The 9,815-nt window shown below is 45.1% G+C and overlaps 1 pseudogene; it reads left to right on the top strand.

The window, feature by feature from the left end:
* The first annotated feature begins 8,731 nt into the window (after positions 1-8,731).
* Positions 8,732-8,850, top strand: LOC134897144 (5S ribosomal RNA; annotated as a pseudogene).
* The last annotated feature ends 965 nt before the right edge of the window (positions 8,851-9,815 follow it).

Genomic DNA, 9,815 nt, shown 5'->3' with positions numbered 1-9,815 from the left:
CAGTGGCGACGGTGACGAATCAACCGTATTTTCCAGTAGGGCCACACGTTATATGATTTTGGCAATGAAGGAGGCGTTACATTTACCTGATACTACTGGTACCACTAAACAGGGTATTATGTGGGGTGTGAAAAAACTACCTATAGTTTTTCCTGAATCAGAAGAACTAAATGATGTATGTGATGAAGCGTGGGTTGCCCCCGATAAAAAGATGCTAATTTCAAAGAAGTTATTAGCTTTATACCCTTTCCCGTCAGAGGTTAGGGCGCGCTGGGAAACACCTCCTAGGGTGGATAAGGCGCTCACACGCTTATCTAAACAAGTGGCGTTACCCTCTCCTGAGACGGCCGCACTTAAAGATCCAACAGATAGGAGGATGGAAAATATCCAAAAAAGTATATACACACATACAGGTGTTATACTACGACCAGCTATAGCGTCAGCCTGGATGTGCAGTGCTGGAGTAGTTTGGTCAGAGTCCCTGATTGAAAATATTGATACCCTGGATAGGGACAATGTTTTACTGTCTTTAGAGCAAATAAAGGATGCATTTCTTTATATGCGTGATGCACAGAGGGATATCTGCACACTGGCATCACGGGTAAGTGCTATGTCCATTTCGGCCAGAAGAAGTTTATGGACGCGACAGTGGTCAGGCGATGCGGACTCAAAACGGCATATGGAAATTTTGCCGTATAAAGGGGAGGAGTTTTTTGGAGTCGGTCTATCAGATTTGGTGGCCACGGCTACAGCCGGGAAATCCACCTTTTTACCTCAAGCTACTCCCCAACAGAAAAAGACACCGACTTTTCAACCGCAGTCCTTTCGTTCCTTTAAAAACAAGAGAGCAAAGGGATATTCATATCTGCCACGAGGCAGAGGAAGGGGGAAGAGACACCAACAGGCAGCTCCTTCCCAGGAACAGAAGCCCTCCCCCGCTTCTACAAAAGCCTCAGCATGACGCTGGGGCTTCTCAAGCGGACTCGGGGGCGGTGGGCGGTCGTCTCAAGCATTTCAGCGCGCAGTGGGCTCACTCGCAGGTAGATCCCTGGATCCTGCAGATAATATCTCAGGGGTACAGGTTGGAACTAGAGACAGATCCGCCTCGCCGTTTCCTGAAGTCTGCTTTACCAACGTCCCCCTCCGAAAGGGAGACGGTTTTGGAAGCCATTCACAAGCTGTACTCTCAGCAGGTGATAGTCAAGGTACCTCTTCTACAACAGGGAAAGGGGTATTATTCCACTCTATTTGTGGTACCGAAGCCGGACGGCTCGGTAAGACCTATTCTAAATCTGAAGTCCTTGAACCTGTACATAAAGAAGTTCAAGTTCAAAATGGAGTCACTCAGAGCAGTGATAGCGAACCTGGAAGAAGGGGACTTTATGGTGTCCTTGGACATCAAGGATGCGTACCTCCACGTTCCAATTTACCCCTCACACCAGGGGTACCTCAGGTTCGTTGTACAAAACTGTCACTATCAGTTTCAGACGCTGCCGTTCGGATTGTCCACGGCACCTCGGGTCTTTACAAAGGTAATGGCCGAGATGATGATTCTTCTTCGAAGAAAAGGCGTATTAATTATCCCATACTTGGACGATCTCCTAATAAGGGCAAGGTCCAGAGAGATTAGCACTGTCTCAAGAAGTGCTAAAACAGCACGGCTGGATTCTGAATATTCCAAAATCCCAGTTAATGCCGACAACTCGTCTGCTGTTCCTAGGGATGATTCTGGACACGGTTCAGAAAAAGGTTTTTCTCCCGGAGGAAAAAGCCAAGGAGTTGTCCGAGCTTGTCAGGAACCTCCTAAAACCAGGAAAGGTGTCTGTACATCAATGCACAAGAGTCCTGGGAAAAATGGTGGCTTCTTACGAAGCAATTCCATTCGGCAGATTCCATGCACGAATTTTCCAGAGGGATCTGTTAGACAAATGGTCAGGGTCGCATCTTCAGATGCACCAGCGGATAACCCTGTCTCCAAGGACAAGGGTATCTCTTCTGTGGTGGTTGCAGAGTGCTCATCTATTGGAGGGCCGCAGATTCGGCATACAGGATTGGATCCTGGTGACCACGGACGCCAGCCTGAGAGGCTGGGGAGCAGTCACACAAGGAAGAAACTTCCAGGGAGTGTGGACGAGCCTGGAAACGTCTCTTCACATAAACATTCTGGAACTAAGAGCAATCTACAATGCTCTAAGCCAGGCAGAACCTCTGCTTCAAGGAAAACCGGTGTTGATCCAGTCGGACAACATCACGGCAGTCGCCCATGTGAACAGACAGGGCGGCACAAGAAGCAGGAGTGCAATGGCAGAAGCTGCAAGGATTCTTCGCTGGGCAGAGAATCATGTGATAGCACTGTCAGCAGTGTTCATCCCGGGAGTGGACAACTGGGAAGCAGACTTCCTCAGCAGACACGACCTTCACCCGGGAGAGTGGGGACTTCATCCGGAAGTCTTCCACATGCTGGTAACCCGTTGGGAAAGACCAATGGTGGACATGATGGCATCTCGCCTCAACAAAAAACTGGACAGGTATTGCGCCAGGTCAAGAGATCCGCAGGCAATAGCTGTGGACGCGCTGGTAACGCCTTGGGTGTACCAGTCGGTGTATGTGTTTCCTCCTCTGCCTCTCATACCAAAAGTATTGAGAATTATACGGCAAAGAGGCGTAAGAACGATACTAGTGGTTCCGGATTGGCCAAGAAGGACTTGGTACCCGGAACTTCAAGAGATGATCACGGAAGATCCGTGGCCTCTACCTCTAAGGAGGGACTTGCTTCAGCAGGGTCCCTGTCTGTTTCAAGACTTACCGCGGCTGCGTTTGACGGCATGGCGGTTGAACGCCGGATCCTAAAGGAAAAAGGCATGCCGGAAGAAGTCATTCCTACTTTGATTAAAGCAAGGAAGGAAGTAACCGTGCAACACTATCACCGCATTTGGCGAAGATATGTTGCGTGGTGCGAGGATCGGAGTGCTCCGACGGAGGAATTTCAACTGGGTCGATTCCTACATTTCCTGCAATCAGGATTGTCTATGGGTCTCAAATTGGGATCTATTAAGGTTCAAATTTCGGCCCTGTCGATTTTCTTTCAAAAAGAATTGGCTTCAGTTCCTGAAGTCCAGACTTTTGTTAAGGGAGTGCTGCATATACAGCCTCCTGTGGTGCCTCCAGTGGCACCGTGGGATCTCAATGTGGTTTTGGAATTTCTAAAATCTCATTGGTTTGAACCACTAAAAAAGGTGGATTTAAAATATCTCACATGGAAAGTGACCATGTTACTAGCCCTGGCTTCGGCCAGGAGAGTGTCAGAACTGGCAGCTTTATCTTACAAAAGCCCATATCTGATTTTCCATTCGGACAGGGCAGAACTGCGGACTCGTCCGCATTTTCTCCCTAAGGTGGTGTCAGCATTTCATCTGAACCAGCCTATTGTAGTGCCTGCGGCTACAAGTGACTTGGAGGACTCCAAGTTACTGGACGTTGTCAGAGCATTAAAAATATATATTGCAAGGACAGCTGGAGTCAGAAAATCTGACTCGTTGTTTATATTGTATGCACCCAACAAGATGGGTGCTCCTGCGTCTAAGCAGACGATTGCTCGTTGGATCTGTAGCACAATCCAACTTGCACATTCTGTGGCAGGCCTGCCACAGCCTAAATCTGTAAAGGCCCACTCCACAAGGAAGGTGGGCTCATCTTGGGCGGCTGCCCGAGGGGTCTCGGCATTACAACTTTGCCGAGCAGCTACGTGGTCAGGGGAGAACACGTTTGTAAAATTTTACAAATTTGATACTCTGGCTAAGGAGGACCTGGAGTTCTCTCATTCGGTGCTGCAGAGTCATCCGCACTCTCCCGCCCGTTTGGGAGCTTTGGTATAATCCCCATGGTCTTTTCAGGAACCCCAGCATCCACTAGGACGATAGAGAAAATAAGAATTTACTTACCGATAATTCTATTTCTCGGAGTCCGTAGTGGATGCTGGGCGCCCATCCCAAGTGCGGATTATCTGCAATAATTGTACATAGTTATTGTTAACTAATTCGGGTTATTGTTAGGAAGCCATCTTTCAGAGGCTCCTCTGTTATCATACTGTTAACTGGTTTTGATCACAAGTTGTACGGTGTGATTGGTGTGGCTGGTATGAGTCTTACCCGGGATTCAAAATTCCTCCCTTATTGTGTACGCTCGTCCGGGCACAGTACCTAACTGGCTTGGAGGAGGGTCATAGGGGGAGGAGCCAGTGCACACCACCTGATCGGAAAGCTTTACTTTTGTGCCCTGTCTCCTGCGGAGCCGCTATTCCCCATGGTCTTTTCAGGAACCCCAGCATCCACTACGGACTCCGAGAAATAGAATTATCGGTAAGTAAATTCTTATTTTTACTAACACGCAAGGCCATTAAACAAACTAAACCTATGTACATCTATTTACTTATCTCAAAATACAGTTGCCAGAAAAAGTATGTGAACCCTTTAGAATTTCCTGGATTTGTGCATAAATTGGTCATAAAATGTGTTCTGATCTTCATCTAAGTCACAACAATAGACAAACACAGTCTGCTGAAACTAATACCACACAAACAATTATATGTTCTCATGTTTTTATTAAACACACCATGAAAACATTCACAGTGCAGGGTGGACAAAGTATGTGAACCCCTAGGCTAATGACTTCTCCAACAGCTAATTTGAGTCAGAAGTCAGCCAACCTGGAGTCCAATCAATGAGACGAGATTGGAGATGTTGGTTAAAGCTACCCTGCCCTATAAAAAACACACACCAGTTTTCAGTTTGCAATTCTCAAGAAGCATTGCCTGATGTGAACTATGAATCGCAGAAAAGAGCTCTAAGAAGACCTACGATTAAGAATTATTGACTTGCATAAAACTGGAAAGGGTTACAAAAGTATCTCTAAAAGCCTTGATGTTCATTAGTCCATGGTAAGACATATTGTCTATAAAGGTAGAAAGTTCAGCACTGTTGCTACTCTCCCTAGTAGTGGGCGTCCTGTAAAGATGACTGCAAGAGCACAGTGCAGAATGCTCAGTGAGGTGAAGAAGAATCCTAGAGTGTCAGCTAAAGACTTACAGAAATCTCTGGCACATGCTAACATCTCTGTTGACTAATCTACCATACGTAAAACACTGAACAAGAATGGAGTTCATCATGGGAGGATACCACGGAGGAAGCCACTGCTGTCCAAAAAAAACCATTGCTGCACGTTTAAAGTTTGCAAAAGAGCACCTGAATGTTCCACAGCACTACTGGCAAAATATTCTGTGGACAGATGAAACCAAAGTTGAGTTGTTTGGAAGGAACACACAACACTATGTGTGGAGAAAAAAAGGCACAGCACACCAACATCAAAACCTCATCCCAACTGTGAAGTATGGTGGATGGGGCATCATGGTTTGGGGCTGCTTTGCTGCCTCAGGGCCTGGACAGATTGCTATCATTGATGGAAAAATGAATTCCCAAGTTTATCAAGACATTTTGCAGGAGAACCTTAGGCCATCTGTCCACCAATTGAAGCTCAACAGAAGATGCGTGATGCAACAGGACAATGACCCAAAGCACAGAAGTAGATCAACAACAGAATGGCTTCAACAGAAGAAAATACGCCTTCTAGAGTGGCCCAGTCAGAGTCCTGACCTCAACCCGATTGAGATGCTGTGGCATGACCTCAAGAGAGCGATTCGCACAAGACAACCCAAGAATATTGCTGAACTGAAACAGTTTTGTAAAGAGGAATGGTCCAAAATTCCCCCTGACTGTTGTGCAGGTCTGATATGCAACTATAGGAAACGTTTGGTTGAGGTCATTGCTGCCAAAGGAGGGTCAGCCAGTTATTAAATCCAAGGGTTCACATACTTTGTCCACCCTGCACTGTGAATGTATAAATGGTGTGTTCAATAAAAACATGAGAACATATAATTGTTTGTGTAGTATTAGTTTCAGCAGATTGTGTTTGTCTATTGTTGTGACTTAGATGAAGATCAGAATACATTTTATGACCAATTTATGCACAAATCCAGGAAATTCCAAAGGGTTCACACACTTTTGCTTGCAACTGTATATCCAAAATATGTCTTCACAAGATCTATGTCTCTCATCCACCCTCATTGGGCCTAATTCAGACCTGATCACAAAACCAGTGCCTCTAATGGGCACTGCAGGTGGGGCAGATATAACATCTACAGAGAGAGTTAGATTTGGATGGGTTATTTTGTTTGTGTGCAGGGTAAATACTGGCTGCTATATTTTTACACTGCAATTTAGATTTCAGTTTGAACACACCCCACCCAAATCTTACTCTCTTTGCACATGTTATATCTGCCCCACCTGCACTGTACATGGTTTTGACCATTAGAGAAAAAGTTTGATGTTGCAATCAGGTCCGAATTAGGCCCATTACTCACTCCCATGTACAATTGCAGGACTTTCTTCGGGCTGCACCCACTCTGCGGAATTCTCTACCACGCACAATAATACTCTCCTCTAATCTTCAAGCGTTCCCTGGAAACTCACCTATTCAGGCAAGGTTATCAAATTTGTTATTACCCAGTTTGTTTTATCATTGTTTCCAATTGTAAAGCGCAACAGAATTTGCTGTTCTATGGCCCTCATTCCGTGTTGATCGCACAAAGCTGCTTTTTGCAGCCCGTGCGATCAACTATACTCCGCCTATGGGGGAGTGTATTTTAGCATAGCAGGGCTGCGAACGATTGTGCAGCACTGCTATGCTAAAAAAGTTTCCTGCAAAACAAGACCAGCCCTGGACATACTTACCCTGTGCAACGGATCCAGCGATGATGGCCACGGTTTGACGTCAGACATCCGCCCGCCGTTCGCCTGGACACGCCTGCATTTTTCTTACCACTCCCCGAAAATGGCTCCAAACGGTGATTTGCTGCCCCGGAATGCCTTCCTGCAGTCAATCTTCTTGCGGTCGCCACTGCGACCGCTTTCTTTGTAGTCAGCGTCTTTGCCCGACGATGGCCTTCGCCAGGCAATGTCGAGCGTGCGCACTACGGCCCCCGTGTGTGCGCAGTAGTGACCCGGTCGCAGCTGTGCGAACGAAAGCACGCTGCGGTCGGGTCGGAATGACCCGAAACTGTTAATAAATAAATACATTTAGCATAAAATGACACATAAAAACATGAATAAAAAAACACATTATATAGTAAATGGGGGGAATTCAATTGTTTGAAAAGTCGGTTGGGTGTGTGTTTTTTCCTATCAGATAGGAAAAAACAGATACCCAACTGACTTTTCAAACAACTGAATATCCCCAATAGGTCTAACAAATAAACTCAATGTGGCACACAAAATTAAATTGCATAGAAATATCAGCAAAGAAGCATTGTGTTTAATATAACTCGTATTCATGGGAATGTCACATTAGTCTTCCAGTAAATGAACAACCTCAAATGTACAGTACATCAATCAATATAGATGGAAATAATGGGCTATGGTTCACATGGTGATATTAAGAAAACTTATCATGGAAATTCAATCACAGTTGCAAAAAAAATTCTCAGACTAACACAGAGATTTTCAACCTTTTACAACTCGCGGCACACTGAACAAGATTTAAATATTGCCAAGGCACACTCAAATATAATGGTGATGCATGGTGCAGTTGCGTGTCCTAGGATGTCATGGTGCAGCTTTTCCATAGGTAACACCTGAGCCACATCTGAGAAGGCCAGAAGAGCCCAACACTGCCTGGGCCCAAAATTAGAACTGACTCTGCAACCACTAAACCCATCAGTATTGCTCGTTCCAGGGCCTCAGTAGCGGCAAAACACTGACGGGCCTCGCTCTGCTTCTATGGCGGCACACCTGGAGACTGCTCAGGGCACACTAGTGTGCCACGACACAGTGGTTGAAAAACACTGGACTAACACGACAATTCTAAAGCTATTGGTTAATGATCCCTTAGAGTGGACCCTTTGTCAAATTTATTGACGCTGTATACTGTATGTGGACAGTATTAGTGCACAAACCAAATTAGGCAAGATTGACACTCTCTCTGTTCATTGAATATGTCTGTTGGTGCACACAAGACCCCCACCTAGCACACAGATTTCTAATATGTGCAAGTGATTAATACAGGGGATAACAACAACCAATATTATCTTCAGCAGGTTTTAATAATTATTCTGCACTTCTCAGACCATTGAGTCGTTTCCAGATCCTGGTTTCTTGAAACCGAGGCATCAGAGCATCTTTGTATTTATTTTTTTGTATCTATTGCTTTTTTTGCTTTATAACCAATAGATTATGTATCTTAGACATTACCGTTTCAGTCTGATCAGGTCACCAGATCGTAACTGTCCACTAAGAGTATCACACAAATAAGCATACCTTGCATGTTTATCATTGAGGTGAGAACAAACACCAATTTATTGTGAACAAATGTTCACCCAACATACATATTTACGGATTACCAGGTATAATATCAAGAGTGTGTCTTTAAATTAATACCGCTGGGTTTAGCTCAATCTACATGACCTTAGCACTTTACATTTCATTCTTAACTATTTCAATGGACTCTCACCAGCGATTCATCAGGATATGATTCGGACCCAGGGCTATTTCTCCTTACCTGAGCCTAACGCTGGCAGCAGATCCATTCTTGGTCCTTTTTCCTGTTCTCCCCTCTCTTTTTGCTTACCCCACCCTTCCACTAGGTTAACTCTCATCAGTGATCCCGAAGTTAGGGGCTCTCTTTCTGCTATCATACCACACTGTCAATGTCTGACCCCGTCCGATCTTGGAAGCGAAGCAGTGTTGGGCTCGGTTAGTACTTGGATGGGAGACCTCCTAGTAAGACCCAGTTTAGTAGAAATTAGGACCATGGGCATACTCCGTGCCTAACATTGATAGCAGATTCACCATTTGATGCTTGTTTCTACCTCTTTATCTATCTTCTAAGGAATAGGTGCCTTTGAATCTCTCTCCCCAATTTTTGGCATATGTATTAACAGGATTTATTTACAGACAGTCTTATACAACCAATTCCTATATCTATAAAACCTGCATAACCCTACTATGTGATATCCATTCCAACTATGGTTGTCATTCCGAATTGATCGCTAGCTGAATTTGTTCGTATCGCTGCAATCAGGCTAAAAATCGGCAGTTCTGCGCATGCGTATGCGGCGCAATGCACATGCGCGACGTACGGGCACAACGAACAATGTAGTTTTGCACAGGGTCTAGCGATGCATTTCAGTCACACTGCTTGCTGCAGCGTGATTGACATGAAGTGGGCGTTTCTGGGTGGAAACTGACCGTTTTCAGGGAGTGTGCGGAAAAACGCAGGCATGCCAGAGAATAACACAGGCGCGGCTGGAGAAACGCAGGCGAGGCAGGGCGAACGCTGGGTGGGTTTGTGATGTAAAATCCGGAACTGAATAGTCTGAAGTGATCGCAAGTGCTGAGTAGGTTTTGAGCTGCTCTGAAATGACACCAAAAAATTTTGTAGCCGCTCTGCTATACAACCGTTTGCACTTCTGCTAAGCTAAAATACACTCCCAGTGGGTGGCGGCATAGCGTTTGCATGGCTGCTAAAAACTACTAGCGAGCGATCAACTCGGAATGACCACCTATACCCGTGAGTTGGTAACAGTCCGGATGGGTCTTGATTGAAATACGTGTCTATTTGGTCCAAATTGATTTAAAAAAAACTGATATAAACTTTCGATATCGGTACAAACCTGATGGACCTTAGACCTAAAAAATTTTAATTGATAGTTTGTTTGTCCTATTGGATACACCCTAATAATCTCTTTTAAATGATACCTAATAAAA

Source organism: Pseudophryne corroboree, chromosome 3, assembly GCF_028390025.1.
Source record: "Pseudophryne corroboree isolate aPseCor3 chromosome 3, aPseCor3.hap2, whole genome shotgun sequence".
Lineage (NCBI taxonomy): Eukaryota > Metazoa > Chordata > Amphibia > Anura > Myobatrachidae > Pseudophryne > Pseudophryne corroboree.
Note: the sequence above shows the minus strand (reverse complement) of the source record. Positions and strands in the feature narration are given on the sequence as shown.